The sequence below is a fragment of the Pseudorca crassidens genome, chromosome 20, assembly GCF_039906515.1.
Source record: "Pseudorca crassidens isolate mPseCra1 chromosome 20, mPseCra1.hap1, whole genome shotgun sequence".
Classification (NCBI taxonomy): Eukaryota; Metazoa; Chordata; class Mammalia; order Artiodactyla; family Delphinidae; genus Pseudorca; species Pseudorca crassidens.
In genome coordinates this window covers 1,322,367-1,339,147 of record NC_090315.1, presented here as the reverse complement: position 1 = coordinate 1,339,147, position 16,781 = coordinate 1,322,367, and positions in this window count along the sequence as shown.

The following is a 16,781-nucleotide window of genomic DNA, read 5'->3' as shown; positions in this document are numbered from 1 at the left end:
TAGGGGACGGGGACGGTTTAGGGTCCAGGTGAGGGTACGACAACGCTTTAAGGGGAGCGGACGTGTGAGGGCGCGGGTTAGTGTCAGCGTACGGGTTAGGATTAGGGGACGGGTGAGGGTCAGGCTTCGGGGAAGGGTTAGGGTTAGGGTTCGGGCTAGGGTTAGGGTTAGGGGACGGGGACGGTTTAGGGTCCAGGTGAGGGTATGACAACGCTTTAGGGGGAGCGGACGTGTGAGGGCGCGGGTTAGTGTCAGCGTACGGGTTAGGATTAGGGGACGGGTGAGGGTCAGGCTTCGGGGAAGGGTTAGGGTTAGGGTTCGGGCTAGGGTTAGGGTTAGGGGACGGGGACGGTTTAGGGTCCAGGTGAGGGTACGACAACGCTTTAGGGGGAGCGGACGTGTGAGGGCGCGGGTTAGTGTCAGCGTACGGGTTAGGATTAGGGGACGGGTGAGGGTCAGGCTTCGGGGAAGGGTTAGGGTTAGGGTTCGGGCTAGGGTTAGGGTTAGGGGACGGGGACGGTTTAGGGTCCAGGTGAGGGTAGGACAACGCTTTAGGGGGAGCGGACGTGTGAGGGCGCGGGTTAGTGTCAGCGTACGGGTTAGGATTAGGGGACGGGTGAGGGTCAGGCTTCGGGGAAGGGTTAGGGTTAGGGTTCGGGCTAGGGTTAGGGTTAGGGGACGGGGACGGGTTAGGGTCCAGGTGAGGATAGGACAACGCTTTAGGGGGAGCGGACGTGTGAGAGCGCGGGTTAGTGTCAGCGTACGGCTTACGATTAGGGGACGGGTGAGGGTCAGGCTTCGGGGAAGGGTTAGGCTTAGGGTTCGGGCTAGAGTTAGGGTTAGGGGACGGGGACGGTTTAGGTTCCAGGTGAGGGTAGGACAACGCTTTAGGGGGAGCGGACGTGTGAGGGCGCGGGTTAGTGTCAGCGTACGGGTTAGGATTAGGGGACGGGTGAGGGTGAGGCTTCGGGGAAGGGTTAGGGTTAGGGTTCGGGCTAGGGTTAGGGTTAGGGGACAGGGACGGTTTAGGGTCCAGGTGAGGGTACGACAACGCTTTAGGGGGAGCGGACGTGTGAGGGCGCGGGTTAGTGTCAGCGTAAGGCTTAGGATTAGGTGACTGGTGAGGGTCAGGCTTCGGGGAAGGGTTAGGGTTAGGGTTCGGGCTAGGGTTAGGGTTAGGGGACGGGGACGGTTTAGGGTCCAGGTGAGGGTAGGACAACGCTTTAGGGGGAGCGGACGTGTGAGGGCGCGGGTTAGTGTCAGCGTACGGGTTAGGATTAGGGGACGGGTGAGGGTCAGGCTTCGGGGAAGGGTTAGGGTTAGGGTTCGGGCTAGGGTTAGGGTTAGGGGACGGGGACGGTTTAGGGTCCAGGTGAGGGTACGACAACGCTTTAGGGGGAGCGGACGTGTGAGGGCGCGGGTTAGTGTCAGCGTACGGGGTAGGATGAGGGGACGGGTGAGGGTCAGGCTTCGGGGAAGGGTTAGGGTTAGGGTTCTGGCTAGAGTTAGGGTTAGGGGACGGGGACGGTTTAGGGTCCAGGTGAGGGTACGACAACGCTTTAGGGGGAGCGGACGTGTGAGGGCGCGGGTTAGTGTCAGCGTACGGGTTAGGATTAGGGGACGGGTGAGGGTCAGGCTTCGGGGAAGGGTTAGGGTTAGGGTTCCGGCTAGGGTTAGGGTTAGGGGACGGGGAAAGTTTAGGGTCCTGGTGAGGGTACGACAACGCTTTAGGGGGAGTGGACGTGTGAGGGCGCGGGTTAGTGTCAGCGTACGGGTTAGGATTAGGGGACGGGTGAGGGTCAGGCTTCGGGGAAGGGTTAGGGTTAGGGTTCGGGCTAGGGTTAGGGTTAGGGGACGGGGACGGGTTAGGGTCCAGGTGAGGATAGGACAACGCTTTAGGGGGAGCGGACGTGTGAGAGCGCGGGTTAGTGTCAGCTTACGGCTTACGATTAGGGGACGGGTGAGGGTCAGGCTTCGGGGAAGGGTTAGGCTTAGGGTTCGGGCTAGAGTTAGGGTTAGGGGACGGGGACGGTTTAGGGTCCAGGTGAGGGTAGGACAACGCTTTAGGGGGAGCGGACGTGTGAGGGCGCGGGTTAGTGTCAGCGTACGGGTTAGGATTAGGGGACGGGTGAGGGTCAGGCTTCGGGGAAGGGTTAGGGTTAGGGTTCGGGCCAGGGTTAGGGTTAGGGGACGGGGACGGTTTAGGGTCCAGGTGAGGGTACGACAACGCTTTAGGGGGAGCGGACGTGTGAGGGCGCGGGTTAGTGTCAGCGTAAGGCTTAGGATTAGGTGACTGGTGAGGGTCAGGCTTCGGGGAAGGGTTAGGGTTAGGGTTCGGGCTAGGGTTAGGGTTAGGGGACGGGGACGGTTTAGGGTCCAGGTGAGGGTACGACAACGCTTTAGGGGGAGCGGACGTGTGAGGGCGCGGGTTAGTGTCAGCGTACGGGTTAGGATTAGGGGACGGGTGAGGGTCAGGCTTCGGGGAAGGGTTAGGGTTAGGGTTCGGGCTAGGGTTAGGGTTAGGGGACGGGGACGGTTTAGGGTCCAGGTGAGGGTACGACAACGCTTTAGGGGGAGCGGACGTGTGAGGGCGCGGGTTAGTGTCAGCGTACGGGTTAGGATGAGGGGACGGGTGAGGGTCAGGCTTCGGGGAAGGGTTAGGGTTAGGGTTCGGGCTAGAGTTAGGGTTAGGGGACGGGGACGGTTTAGGGTCCAGGTGAGGGTACGACAACGCTTTAGGGGGAGCGGACGTGTGAGGGCGCGGGTTAGTGTCAGCGTACGGGTTAGGATTAGGGGACGGGTGAGGGTCAGGCTTCGGGGAAGGGTTAGGGTTAGGGTTCGGGCTAGGGTTAGGGTTAGGGGACGGGGACGGTTTAGGGTCCAGGTGAGGGTACGACAACGCTTTAGGGGGAGCGGACGTGTGAGGGCACGGGTTAGTGTCAGTGTACGGGTTAGGATTAGGGGACGGGTGAGGGTCAGGCTTCGGGGAAGGGTTAGGGTTAGGGTTCCGGCTAGGGTTAGGGTTAGGGGACGGGGAAAGTTTAGGGTCCTGGTGAGGGTACGACAACGCTTTAGGGGGAGTGGACGTGTGAGGGCGCGGGTTAGTGTCAGCGTACGGGTTAGGATTAGGGGACGGGTGAGGGTCAGGCTTCGGGGAAGGGTTAGGGTTAGGGTTCGGGCTAGGGTTAGGGTTAGGGGACGGGGACGGTTTAGGGTCCAGGTGAGGGTACGACAACGCTTTAAGGGGAGCGGACGTGTGAGGGCGCGGGTTAGTGTCAGCGTACGGGTTAGGATTAGGGGACGGGTGAGGGTCAGGCTTCGGGGAAGGGTTAGGGTTAGGGTTCGGGCTAGGGTTAGGGTTAGGGGACGGGGACGGTTTAGGGTCCAGGTGAGGGTATGACAACGCTTTAGGGGGAGCGGACGTGTGAGGGCGTGGGTTAGTGTCAGCGTACGGGTTAGGATTAGGGGACGGGTGAGGGTCAGGCTTCGGGGAAGGGTTAGGGTTAGGGTTCGGGCTAGGGTTAGGGTTAGGGGACGGGGACGGTTTAGGGTCCAGGTGAGGGTACGACAACGCTTTAGGGGGAGCGGACGTGTGAGGGCGCGGGTTAGTGTCAGCGTACGGGTTAGGATTAGGGGACGGGTGAGGGTCAGGCTTCGGGGAAGGGTTAGGGTTAGGGTTCGGGCTAGGGTTAGGGTTAGGGGACGGGGACGGTTTAGGGTCCAGGTGAGGGTAGGACAACGCTTTAGGGGGAGCGGACGTGTGAGGGCGCGGGTTAGTGTCAGCGTACGGGTTAGGATTAGGGGACGGGTGAGGGTCAGGCTTCGGGGAAGGGTTAGGGTTAGGGTTCGGGCTAGGGTTAGGGTTAGGGGACGGGGACGGTTTAGGGTCCAGGTGAGGGTATGACAACGCTTTAGGGGGAGCGGACGTGTGAGGGCGCGGGTTAGTGTCAGCGTACGGGTTAGGATTAGGGGACGGGTGAGGGTCAGGCTTCGGGGAAGGGTTAGGGTTAGGGTTCGGGCTAGGGTTAGGGTTAGGGGACGGGGACGGTTTAGGGTCCAGGTGAGGGTACGACAACGCTTTAGGGGGAGCGGACGTGTGAGGGCGCGGGTTAGTGTCAGCGTACGGGTTAGGATTAGGGGACGGGTGAGGGTCAGCCTTCGGGGAAGGGTTAGGGTTAGGGTTCGGGCTAGGGTTAGGGTTAGGGGACGGGGACGGTTTAGGGTCCAGGTGAGGGTAGGACAACGCTTTAGGGGGAGCGGACGTGTGAGGGCGCGGGTTAGTGTCAGCGTACGGGTTAGGATTAGGGGACGGGTGAGGGTCAGGCTTCGGGGAAAAGTTAGGGTTAGGGTTCGGGCTAGGGTTAGGGTTAGGGGACGGGGACGGTTTAGGGTCCAGGTGAGGGTACGACAACGCTTTAGGGGGAGCGGACGTGTGAGGGCGCGGGTTAGTGTCAGCGTACGGGTTAGGATTAGGGGACGGGTGAGGGTCAGGCTTCGGGGAAGGGTTAGGTTTAGGTTTCGGGCTAGGGTTAGGGTTAGGGGACCGGGACGGGTTAGGGTCCAGGTGAGGGTACGACAACGTTTTAGGGGGAGCGGACGTGTGAGGGCGCGGGTTAGTGTCAGCGTACGGGTTAGGATTAGGGGACGGGTGAGGGTCAGGCTTCGGGGAAGGGTTAGGGTTAGGGTTCGGGCTAGGGTTAGGGTTAGGGGACGGGGACGGTTTAGGGTCCAGGTGAGGGTACGACAACGCTTTAGGGGGAGCGGACGTGTGAGGGCGCGGGTTAGTGTCAGCGTACGGGTTAGGATTAGGGGACGGGTGAGGGTCAGGCTTCGGGGAAGGGTTAGGGTTAGGGTTCGGGCTAGGGTTAGGGTTAGGGGACGGGGACGGTTTAGGGTCCAGGTGAGGGTAGGACAACGCTTTAGGGGGAGCGGACGTGTGAGGGCGCGGGTTAGTGTCAGCGTACGGGTTAGGATTAGGGGACGGGTGAGGGTCAGGCTTCGGGGAAAAGTTAGGGTTAAGGTTCGGGCTAGGGTTAGGGTTAGGGGACGGGGACGGTTTAGGGTCCAGGTGAGGGTACGACAACGCTTTAGGGGGAGCGGACGTGTGAGGGCGCGGGTTAGTGTCAGCGTACGGGTTAGGATTAGGGGACGGGTGAGGGTCAGGCTTCGGGGAAGGGTTAGGTTTAGGTTTCGGGCTAGGGTTAGGGTTAGGGGACCGGGACGGGTTAGGGTCCAGGTGAGGGTACGACAACGTTTTAGGGGGAGCGGACGTGTGAGGGCGCGGGTTAGTGTCAGCGTACGGGTTAGGATTAGGGGACGGGTGAGGGTCAGGCTTCGGGGAAGGGTTAGGGTTAGGGTTCGGGCTAGGGTTAGGGTTAGGGGACGGGGACGGTTTAGGGTCCAGGTGAGGGTACGACAACGCTTTAGGGGGAGCGGACGTGTGAGGGCGCGGGTTAGTGTCAGCGTACGGGTTAGGATTAGGGGACGGGTGAGGGTCAGGCTTCGGGGAAGTGTTAGGGTTAGGGTTCGGGCTAGGGTTAGGGTTAGGGGACGGGGACGGGTTAGGGTCCAGGTGAGGGTACGACAACGCTTTAGGGGCAGCGGACGTGTGAGGGCGCGGGTTAGTGTCAGCGTACGGGTTAGGATTAGGGGACGGGTGAGGGTCAGGCTTCGGGGAAGGGTTAGGGTTAGGGTTCGGGCTAGGGTTAGGGTTAGGGGACGGGGACGGGTTACGGTCCAGGTGAGGGTACGACAACGCTTTAGGGGGAGCGGACGTGTGAGGGCGCGGGTTAGTGTCAGCGTACGGCTTACGATTAGGGGACGGGTGAGCGTCAGGCTTCGGGGAAGGGTTAGGGTTAGGGTTCGGGCTAGGGTTAGGGTTAGGGGACGGGGACGGTTTAGGGTCCAGGTGAGGGTACGACAACGCTTTAGGGGGAGCGGACGTGTGAGGGCGCGGGTTAGTGTCAGCGTAAGGCTTAGGATTAGGGGACGGGTGAGGGTCAGGCTTCGGGGAAGTGTTAGGGTTAGGTTTCGGGCTAGGGTTATGGTTAGGGGACGGGGACGGTTTAGGGTCCAGGTGAGGGTAGGACAACGCTTTAGGGGGAGCGGACGTGTGAGGGCGCGGGTTAGTGTCAGCGTACGGGTTAGGATTAGGGGACGGGTGAGGGTCAGGCTTCGGGGAAGGGTTAGGGTTAGGGTTCGGGCTAGGGTTAGGGTTAGGGGACGGGGACGGTTTAGGGTCCAGGTGAGGGTACGACAACGCTTTAGGGGGAGCGGACGTGTGAGGGCGCGGGTTCGTGTAAGCGTACGGGTTAGGATTAAAGGACGGGTGAGTGTCAGGCTTCGGGGAAGTGTTAGGGTTAGGGTTCGGGCTAGGGTTAGGGTTAGGGGACGGGGACGGTTTAGGGTCCAGGTGAGGGTACGACAACGCTTTAGGGGGAGCGGACGTGTGAGGGCGCGGGTTAGTGTCAGCGTACGGGTTAGGATTAGGGGACGGGTGAGGGTCAGGCTTCGGGGAAGGGTTAGGGTTAGGGTTCGGGCTAGGGTTAGGGTTAGGGGACGGGGATGGTTTAGGGTCCAGGTGAGTGTAGGACAACGCTTTAGGGGGAGCGTACGTGTGAGGGCGCGGGTTAGTGTCAGCGTACGGGTTAGGATTAGGGGACGGGTGAGGGTCAGGCTTCGGGGAAGGGTTAGGGTTAGGGTTCGGGCTAGGGTTAGGGTTAGGGGACGGGGACGGTTTAGGGTCCAGGTGAGGGTACGACAACGCTTTAGGGGGAGCGGACGTTTGAGGGCGCGGGTTAGTGTCAGCGTACGGGTTAGGATTAGGGGATGGGTGAGGGTCAGGCTTCGGGGAAGGGTTAGGTTTAGGTTTCGGGCTAGGGTTAGGGTTAGGGGACCGGGACGGGTTAGGGTCCAGGTGAGGGTACGACAACGTTTTAGGGGGAGCGGACGTGTGAGGGCGCGGGTTAGTGTCAGCGTACGGGTTAGGATTAGGGGACGGGTGAGGGTCAGGCTTCGGGGAAGGGTTAGGGTTAGGGTTCGGGCTAGGGTTAGGGTTAGGGGACGGAGACGGTTTAGGGTCCAGGTGAGGGTACGACAACGCTTTAGGGGGAGCGGACGTGTGAGGGCGCGGGTTAGTGTCAGCGTACGGGTTAGGATTAGGGGACGGGTGAGGGTCAGGCTTCGGGGAAGTGTTAGGGTTAGGGTTCGGGCTAGGGTTAGGGTTAGGGGACGGGGACGGGTTAGGGTCCAGGTGAGGGTACGACAACGCTTTAGGGGCAGCGGACGTGTGAGGGCGCGGGTTAGTGTCAGCGTACGGGTTAGGATTAGGGGACGGGTGAGGGTCAGGCTTCGGGGAAGGGTTAGGGTTAGGGTTCGGGCTAGGGTTAGGGTTAGGGGACGGGGACGGTTTAGGGTCCAGGTGAGGGTACGACAACGCTTTAGGGGGAGCGGACGTGTGAGGGCGCGGGTTCGTGTAAGCGTACGGGTTAGGATTAAAGGACGGGTGAGGGTCAGGCTTCGGGGAAGGGTTAGGGTTAGGGTTCGGGCTAGGGTTAGGGTTAGGGGACGGGGACGGTTTAGGGTCCAGGTGAGGGTACGACAACGCTTTAGGGGGAGCGGACGTGTGAGGGCGCGGGTTAGTGTCAGCGTACGGGTTAGGATTAGGGGACGGGTGAGGGTCAGGCTTCGGGGAAGGGTTAGGGTTAGGGTTCGGGCTAGGGTTAGGGTTAGGGGACGGGGATGGTTTAGGGTCCAGGTGAGTGTAGGACAACGCTTTAGGGGGAGCGGACGTGTGAGGGCGCGGGTTAGTGTCAGCGTACGGGTTAGGATTAGGGGACGGGTGAGGGTCAGGCTTCGGGGAAGGGTTAGGGTTAGGGTTCGGGCTAGGGTTAGGGTTAGGGGACGGGGACGGTTTAGGGTCCAGGTGAGGGTACGACAACGCTTTAGGGGGAGCGGACGTGTGAGGGCGCGGGTTAGTGTCAGCGTACGGGTTAGGATTAGGGGACGGGTGAGGGTCAGGCTTCGGGGAAGGGTTAGGGTTAGGGTTCGGGCTAGGGTTAGGGTTAGGGGACGGGGACGGGTTACGGTCCAGGTGAGGATAGGACAACGCTTTAGGGGGAGCGGACGTGTGAGAGCGCGGGTTAGTGTCAGCGTACGGCTTACGATTAGGGGACGGGTGAGGGTCAGGCTTCGGGGAAGGGTTAGGCTTAGGGTTCGGGCTAGAGTTAGGGTTAGGGGACGGGGACGGTTTAGGGTCCAGGTGAGGGTAGGACAACGCTTTAGGGGGAGCGGACGTGTGAGGGCGCGGGTTAGTGTCAGCGTACGGGTTAGGATTAGGGGACGGGTGAGGGTCAGGCTTCGGTGAAGCGTTAGTGTTAGGGTTCGGGCTAGGGTTAGGGTTAGGGGACGGGGACGGTTTAGGGTCCAGGTGAGGGTACGACAACGCTTTAGGTTTAGCGGACGTGTGAGGGCGCGGGTTAGTGTCAGCGTACGGGTTAGGATTTGGGGCCGGGTGAGGGTCAGGCTTCGGGGAAGGGTTAGGGTTAGGGTTCGGGCTAGGGTTAGGGTTAGGGGACGGGGACGGTTTAGGGTCCAGGTGAGGGTACGACAACGCTTTAGGGGGAGCGGACGTGTGAGGGCGCGGGTTAGTGTCAGCGTACGGGTTAGGATTAGGGGACGTGTGATTGCCAGGCTTCGGGGAAGGGTTAGGGTTAGGGTTCGGGCTAGGGTTAGGGTTAGGGGACGGGGACGGTTTAGGGTCCAGGTGAGGGTACGACAACGCTTTAGGGGGAGCGGACGTGTGAGGGCACGGGTTAGTGTCAGCGTACGGGTTAGAAATAGGGGACGGGTGAGGGTCAGGCTTCGGGGAAGGGTTAGGGTTAGGGTTCGGGCTAGGGTTAGGGTTAGGGGACGGGGACGGTTTAGGGTCCAGGTGAGGGTACGACAACGCTTTAGGGGGAGCGGACGTGTGAGGGCGCGGGTTAGTGTCAGCGTACGGCTTAGGATTAGGGGACGGGTGAGGGTCAGGCTTCGGGGAAGGGTTAGGGTTAGGGTACGGGCTAGGGTTAGGGTTAGGGGACGGGGACGGTTTAGGGTCCAGGTGAGGGTACGACAACGCTTTAGGGGGAGCGGACGTGTGAGGGCGCGGGTTAGTGTCAGCGTACGGGTTAGGATTAAGGGACGGGTGAGGGTCAGGCTTCGGGGAAGGCTTAGGGTTAGGGTTCGGGCTAGGGTTAGGGTTAGGGGACGGGGACGGTTTAGGGTCCAGGTGAGGGTACGACAACGCTTTAGGGGGAGCGGACGTGTGAGGGCGCGGGTTAGTTTCAGCGTACGGGTTAGGATTAGGGGACGGGTGAGGGTCAGGCTTCGGGGAAGGGTTAGGGTTAGGGTTCGGGCTAGGGTTAGGGTTATGGGACGGGGACGGTTTAGGGTCCAGATGAGGGTACGACAACGCTTTAGGGGGAGCGGTCGTGTGAGGGCGCGGGTTAGTGTAAGCGTACGGGTTAGGATTAGGGGACGGGTGAGGGTCAGGCTTTGGGGAAGGGTTAGGGTTAGTGTTCGGGCTAGGGATAGGGTTAGGTGACGGGGACGGTTTAGGGTCCAGGTGAGGGTACGACAACGCTTTAGGGGGAGCGGACGTGTGAGGGCGCGGGTTAGTGTCAGCGTACGGGTTAGGATTAGGGGACGGGTGAGGGTCACGCTTCCGGGAAGTGTTAGGGTTAGGTTTCGGGCTAGGGTTATGGTTAGGGGACGGGGACGGTTTAGGGTCCAGGTGAGGGTACGACAACGCTTTAGGGGGAGCGGACGTGTGAGGGCGCGGGTTAGTGTCAGCGTACGGGTTAGGATTAGGGGACGGGTGAGGGTCAGGCTTCGGGGAAGGGTTAGGGTTAGGGTTCGGGCTAGGGTTAGGGTTAGGGGACGGGGATGGTTTAGGGTCCAGGTGAGTGTAGGACAACGCTTTAGGGGGAGCGGACGTGTGAGGGCGCGGGTTAGTGTCAGCGTACGGGTTAGGATTAGGGGACGGGTGAGGGTCAGGCTTCGGGGAAGGGTTAGGGTTAGGGTTCGGGCTAGGGTTAGGGTTAGGGGACGGGGACGGTTTAGGGTCCAGGTGAGGGTACGACAACGCTTTAGGGGGAGCGGACGTGTGAGGGCGCGGGTTAGTGTCAGCGTACGGGTTAGGATTAGGGGACGGGTGAGGGTCAGGCTTCGGGGAAGGGTTAGGTTTAGGTTTCGGGCTAGGGTTAGGGTTAGGGGACCGGGACGGGTTAGGGTCCAGGTGAGGGTACGACAACGTTTTAGGGGGAGCGGACGTGTGAGGGCGCGGGTTAGTGTCAGCGTACGGGTTAGGATTAGGGGACGGGTGAGGGTCAGGCTTCGGGGAAGGGTTAGGGTTAGGGTTCGGGCTAGGGTTAGGGTTAGGGGACGGGGACGGTTTAGGGTCCAGGTGAGGGTACGACAACGCTTTAGGGGGAGCGGACGTGTGAGGGCGCGGGTTAGTGTCAGCGTACGGGTTAGGATTAGGGGACGGGTGAGGGTCAGGCTTCGGGGAAGGGTTAGGGTTAGGGTTCGGGCTAGGGTTAGGGTTAGGGGACGGGGATGGTTTAGGGTCCAGGTGAGTGTAGGACAACGCTTTAGGGGGAGCGGACGTGTGAGGGCGCGGGTTAGTGTCAGCGTACGGGTTAGGATTAGGGGACGGGTGAGGGTCAGGCTTCGGGGAAGGGTTAGGGTTAGGGTTCGGGCTAGGGTTAGGGTTAGGGGACGGGGACGGTTTAGGGTCCAGGTGAGGGTACGACAACGCTTTAGGGGGAGCGGACGTGTGAGGGCGCGGGTTAGTGTCAGCGTACGGGTTAGGATTAGGGGACGGGTGAGGGTCAGGCTTCGGGGAAGGGTTAGGTTTAGGTTTCGGGCTAGGGTTAGGGTTAGGGGACCGGGACGGGTTAGGGTCCAGGTGAGGGTACGACAACGTTTTAGGGGGAGCGGACGTGTGAGGGCGCGGGTTAGTGTCAGCGTACGGGTTAGGATTAGGGGACGGGTGAGGGTCAGGCTTCGGGGAAGGGTTAGGGTTAGGGTTCGGGCTAGGGTTAGGGTTAGGGGACGGGGACGGTTTAGGGTCCAGGTGAGGGTACGACAACGCTTTAGGGGGAGCGGACGTGTGAGGGCGCGGGTTAGTGTCAGCGTACGGGTTAGGATTAGGGGACGGGTGAGGGTCAGGCTTCGGGGAAGTGTTAGTGTTAGGGTTCGGGCTAGGGTTAGGGTTAGGGGACGGGGACGGGTTAGGGTCCAGGTGAGGGTACGACAACGCTTTAGGGGCAGCGGACGTGTGAGGGCGCGGGTTAGTGTCAGCGTATGGGTTAGGATTACGGGACGGGTGAGGGTCAGGCTTCGGGGAAGGGTTAGGGTTAGGGTTCGGGCTAGGGTTAGGGTTAGGGGACGGGGACGGGTTACGGTCCAGGTGAGGGTAGGACAACGCTTTAGCGGGAGCGGAAGTGTGAGGGCGCGGGTTAGTGTCAGCGTACGGCTTACGATTAGGGGACGGGTGAGCGTCAGGCTTCGGGGAAGGGTTAGGGTTAGGGTTCGGGCTAGGGTTAGGGTTAGGGGACGGGGACGGTTTAGGGTCCAGGTGAGGGTACGACAACGCTTTAGGGGGAGCGGACGTGTGAGGGCGCGGGTTAGTGTCAGCGTAAGGCTTAGGATTAGGGGACGGGTGAGGGTCAGGCTTCGGGGAAGTGTTAGGGTTAGGGTTCGGGCTAGGGTTATGGTTAGGGGACGGGGACGGTTTAGGGTCCAGGTGAGGGTAGGACAACGCTTTAGGGGGAGCGGACGTGTGAGGGCGCGGGTTAGTGTCAGCGTACGGGTTAGGATGAGGGGACGGGTGAGGGTCAGGCTTCGGGGAAGGGTTAGGGTTAGGGTTCGGGCTAGGGTTAGGGTTAGGGGACGGGGACGGTTTAGGGTCCAGGTGAGGGTACGACAACGCTTTAGGGGGAGCGGACGTGTGAGGGCGCGGGTTCGTGTAAGCGTACGGGTTAGGATTAAAGGACGGGTGAGGGTCAGGCTTCGGGGAAGGGTTAGGGTTAGGGTTCGGGCTAGGGTTAGGGTTAGGGGACGGGGACGGTTTAGGGTCCAGGTGAGGGTACGACAACGCTTTAGGGGGAGCGGACGTGTGAGGGCGCGGGTTAGTGTCAGCGTACGGGTTAGGATTAGGGGACGGGTGAGGGTCAGGCTTCGGGGAAGGGTTAGGGTTAGGGTTCGGGCTAGGGTTAGGGTTAGGGGACGGGGACGGTTTAGGGTCCAGGTGAGGGTACGACAACGCTTTAGGGGGAGCGGACGTGTGAGGGCGCGGGTTAGTGTCAGCGTACGGGTTAGGATTAGGGGACGGGTGAGGGTCAGGCTTCGGGGAAGTGTTAGGGTTAGGGTTCGGGCTAGGGTTAGGGTTAGGGGACGGGGACGGGTTAGGGTCCAGGTGAGGGTACGACAACGCTTTAGGGGCAGCGGACGTGTGAGGGCGCGGGTTAGTGTCAGCGTATGGGTTAGGATTACGGGACGGGTGAGGGTCAGGCTTCGGGGAAGGGTTAGGGTTAGGGTTCGGGCTAGGGTTAGGGTTAGGGGACGGGGACGGGTTACGGTCCAGGTGAGGGTAGGACAACGCTTTAGGGGGAGCGGAAGTGTGAGGGCGCGGGTTAGTGTCAGCGTACGGCTTACGATTAGGGGACGGGTGAGCGTCAGGCTTCGGGGAAGGGTTAGGGTTAGGGTTCGGGCTAGGGTTAGGGTTAGGGGACGGGGACGGTTTAGGGTCCAGGTGAGGGTACGACAACGCTTTAGGGGGAGCGGACGTGTGAGGGCGCGGGTTAGTGTCAGCGTAAGGCTTAGGATTAGGGGACGGGTGAGGGTCAGGCTTCGGGGAAGTGTTAGGGTTAGGGTTCGGGCTAGGGTTATGGTTAGGGGACGGGGACGGTTTAGGGTCCAGGTGAGGGTAGGACAACGCTTTAGGGGGAGCGGACGTGTGAGGGCGCGGGTTAGTGTCAGCGTACGGGTTAGGATTAGGGGACGGGTGAGGGTCAGGCTTCGGGGAAGGGTTAGGGTTAGGGTTCGGGCTAGGGTTAGGGTTAGGGGACGGGGACGGTTTAGGGTCCAGGAGAGGGTACGACAACGCTTTAGGGGGAGCGGACGTGTGAGGGCGCGGGTTCGTGTAAGCGTACGGGTTAGGATTAAAGGACGGGTGAGGGTCAGGCTTCGGGGAAGGGTTAGGGTTAGGGTTCGGGCTAGGGTTAGGGTTAGGGGACGGGGTCGGTTTAGGGTCCAGGTGAGGGTACGACAACGCTTTAGGGGGAGCGGACGTGTGAGGGCGCGGGTTAGTGTCAGCGTACGGGTTAGGATTAGGGGACGGGTGAGGGTCAGGCTTCGGGGAAGGGTTAGGGTTAGGGTTCGGGCTAGGGTTAGGGTTAGGGGACGGGGATGGTTTAGGGTCCAGGTGAGTGTAGGACAACGCTTTAGGGGGAGCGGACGTGTGAGGGCGCGGGTTAGTGTCAGCGTACGGGTTAGGATTAGGGGACGGGTGAGGGTCAGGCTTCGGGGAAGGGTTAGGGTTAGGGTTCGGGCTAGGGTTAGGGTTAGGGGACGGGGACGGTTTAGGGTCCAGGTGAGGGTACGACAACGCTTTAGGGGGAGCGGACGTGTGAGGGCGCGGGTTAGTGTCAGCGTACGGGTTAGGATTAGGGGACGGGTGAGGGTCAGGCTTCGGGGAAGGGTTAGGGTTAGGGTCGGGCTAGGGTTAGGGTTAGGGGACGGGGACGGGTTACGGTCCAGGTGAGGATAGGACAACGCTTTAGGGGGAGCGGACGTGTGAGAGCGCGGGTTAGTGTCAGCGTACGGCTTACGATTAGGGGACGGGTGAGGGTCAGGCTTCGGGGAAGGGTTAGGCTTAGGGTTCGGGCTAGAGTTAGGGTTAGGGGACGGGGACGGTTTAGGGTCCAGGTGAGGGTAGGACAACGCTTTAGGGGGAGCGGACGTGTGAGGGCGCGGGTTAGTGTCAGCGTACGGGTTAGGATTAGGGGACGGGTGAGGGTCAGGCTTCGGGGAAGCGTTAGTGTTAGGGTTCGGGCTAGGGTTAGGGTTAGGGGACGGGGACGGTTTAGGGTCCAGGTGAGGGTACGACAACGCTTTAGGGGGAGTGGACGTGTGAGGGCGCGGGTTAGTGTCAGCGTACGGGTTAGGATTTGGGGCCGGGTGAGGGTCAGGCTTCGGGGAAGGGTTAGGGTTAGGGTTCGGGCTAGGGTTAGGGTTAGGGGACGGGGACGGTTTAGGGTCCAGGTGAGGGTACGACAACGCTTTAGGGGGAGCGGACGTGTGAGGGCGCGGGTTAGTGTCAGCGTACGGGTTAGGATTAGGGGACGTGTGATTGCCAGGCTTCGGGGAAGGGTTAGGGTTAGGGTTCGGGCTAGGGTTAGGGTTAGGGGACGGGGACGGTTTAGGGTCCAGGTGAGGGTACGACAACGCTTTAGGGGGAGCGGACGTGTGAGGGCGCGGGTTCGTGTAAGCGTACGGGTTAGGATTAAAGGACGGGTGAGGGTCAGGCTTCGGGGAAGGGTTAGGGTTAGGGTTCGGGCTAGGGTTAGGGTTAGGGGACGGGGACGGTTTAGGGTCCAGGTGAGGGTACGACAACGCTTTAGGGGGAGCGGACGTGTGAGGGCGCGGGTTAGTGTCAGCGTACGGGTTAGGATTAGGGGACGGGTGAGGGTCAGGCTTCGGGGAAGGGTTAGGGTTAGGGTTCGGGCTAGGGTTAGGGTTAGGGGACGGGGACGGTTTAGGGTCCAGGTGAGGGTACGACAACGCTTTAGGGGGAGCGGACGTGTGAGGGCGCGGGTTAGTGTCAGCGTACGGGTTAGGATTAGGGGACGGGTGAGGGTCAGGCTTCGGGGAAGTGTTAGGGTTAGGGTTCGGGCTAGGGTTAGGGTTAGGGGACGGGGACGGGTTAGGGTCCAGGTGAGGGTACGACAACGCTTTAGGGGCAGCGGACGTGTGAGGGCGCGGGTTAGTGTCAGCGTATGGGTTAGGATTACGGGACGGGTGAGGGTCAGGCTTCGGGGAAGGGTTAGGGTTAGGGTTCGGGCTAGGGTTAGGGTTAGGGGACGGGGACGGGTTACGGTCCAGGTGAGGGTAGGACAACGCTTTAGGGGGAGCGGAAGTGTGAGGGCGCGGGTTAGTGTCAGCGTACGGCTTACGATTAGGGGACGGGTGAGCGTCAGGCTTCGGGGAAGGGTTAGGGTTAGGGTTCGGGCTAGGGTTAGGGTTAGGGGACGGGGACGGTTTAGGGTCCAGGTGAGGGTACGACAACGCTTTAGGGGGAGCGGACGTGTGAGGGCGCGGGTTAGTGTCAGCGTAAGGCTTAGGATTAGGGGACGGGTGAGGGTCAGGCTTCGGGGAAGTGTTAGGGTTAGGGTTCGGGCTAGGGTTATGGTTAGGGGACGGGGACGGTTTAGGGTCCAGGTGAGGGTAGGACAACGCTTTAGGGGGAGCGGACGTGTGAGGGCGCGGGTTAGTGTCAGCGTACGGGTTAGGATTAGGGGACGGGTGAGGGTCAGGCTTCGGGGAAGGGTTAGGGTTAGGGTTCGGGCTAGGGTTAGGGTTAGGGGACGGGGACGGTTTAGGGTCCAGGAGAGGGTACGACAACGCTTTAGGGGGAGCGGACGTGTGAGGGCGCGGGTTCGTGTAAGCGTACGGGTTAGGATTAAAGGACGGGTGAGGGTCAGGCTTCGGGGAAGGGTTAGGGTTAGGGTTCGGGCTAGGGTTAGGGTTAGGGGACGGGGTCGGTTTAGGGTCCAGGTGAGGGTACGACAACGCTTTAGGGGGAGCGGACGTGTGAGGGCGCGGGTTAGTGTCAGCGTACGGGTTAGGATTAGGGGACGGGTGAGGGTCAGGCTTCGGGGAAGGGTTAGGGTTAGGGTTCGGGCTAGGGTTAGGGTTAGGGGACGGGGATGGTTTAGGGTCCAGGTGAGTGTAGGACAACGCTTTAGGGGGAGCGGACGTGTGAGGGCGCGGGTTAGTGTCAGCGTACGGGTTAGGATTAGGGGACGGGTGAGGGTCAGGCTTCGGGGAAGGGTTAGGGTTAGGGTTCGGGCTAGGGTTAGGGTTAGGGGACGGGGACGGTTTAGGGTCCAGGTGAGGGTACGACAACGCTTTAGGGGGAGCGGACGTGTGAGGGCGCGGGTTAGTGTCAGCGTACGGGTTAGGATTAGGGGACGGGTGAGGGTCAGGCTTCGGGGAAGGGTTAGGGTTAGGGTCGGGCTAGGGTTAGGGTTAGGGGACGGGGACGGGTTACGGTCCAGGTGAGGATAGGACAACGCTTTAGGGGGAGCGGACGTGTGAGAGCGCGGGTTAGTGTCAGCGTACGGCTTACGATTAGGGGACGGGTGAGGGTCAGGCTTCGGGGAAGGGTTAGGCTTAGGGTTCGGGCTAGAGTTAGGGTTAGGGGACGGGGACGGTTTAGGGTCCAGGTGAGGGTAGGACAACGCTTTAGGGGGAGCGGACGTGTGAGGGCGCGGGTTAGTGTCAGCGTACGGGTTAGGATTAGGGGACGGGTGAGGGTCAGGCTTCGGGGAAGCGTTAGTGTTAGGGTTCGGGCTAGGGTTAGGGTTAGGGGACGGGGACGGTTTAGGGTCCAGGTGAGGGTACGACAACGCTTTAGGGGGAGTGGACGTGTGAGGGCGCGGGTTAGTGTCAGCGTACGGGTTAGGATTTGGGGCCGGGTGAGGGTCAGGCTTCGGGGAAGGGTTAGGGTTAGGGTT